At 41.9% G+C, this 707-nt stretch overlaps 1 pseudogene; it reads left to right on the top strand.

The window, feature by feature from the left end:
• Positions 1-281: 281 nt before the first annotated feature.
• The window catches only part of LOC102824852, a 14171-nt pseudogene continuing 13745 nt past the window's right edge, over positions 282-707 (top strand).

Below are 707 nucleotides of genomic sequence, written 5' to 3'. Positions count from 1 at the left end.
CAAATCAAAACAATAATGAAATATCATCTTACTCCAACACTAATAGCTAAATTGAAAAAAAAAAAACAGAAAACAAATTCTGGCAAGGGTATAGAGAGACTGGGACCTTCTTAGGCTGCTAGTAGGACTGTAATATGGTACAACCACTGTTGGAAACTACTTGTATCTGTGTATACTTTATGACACTTCCTCAAAAAATTGGAAATAGAGCTTTTTTTTTGCAACAGGTTTGCCACCAGAATACAGGTGTTGGTGAAAACCATCGCAAAACCTAAGCCAAAATGGGAAAGGAAAAGACCCATATCAACATTGTCGTTATTAGACACGTCGACTCCGGCAAGTCAACCACTACTGGTCACCTGATCTACAAATGTGGTGGAATCGACAAAAGAACCATCAAAAAGTTGAGAAGGAAGCTGCTGAGATGGGGAAGGGCTCCTTCAAGTATGCCTGGGTCTTGGATAAACTGAAAGCTGAACGTGAGCGAGGCATCACCATTGGTATCTCCCTGTGGAAATTTGAGACCAGCAAGTACTATGTGACCATCATTGATGTCCCAGGACACATAGAGTTTATCAAAAACATGATTACAGGAACCTCACAGGCTGACTGCGCTGTCCTGATTGTTGCTGCTGGTGTTAGAGAATTTGAAGCTGGTGTCTCTAAGAAAGGGCAGACCCATGAGCATGCCCTTCTGGCTTACACAT

This window comes from Chrysochloris asiatica, unplaced genomic scaffold (genome assembly GCF_000296735.1).
Source record: "Chrysochloris asiatica unplaced genomic scaffold, ChrAsi1.0 scaffold00067, whole genome shotgun sequence".
Taxonomy (NCBI): Eukaryota; Metazoa; Chordata; class Mammalia; order Afrosoricida; family Chrysochloridae; genus Chrysochloris; species Chrysochloris asiatica.
The sequence above is the reverse complement of the archived record's forward strand: the minus strand, read 5'-3'. Positions and strand labels throughout refer to the sequence as shown.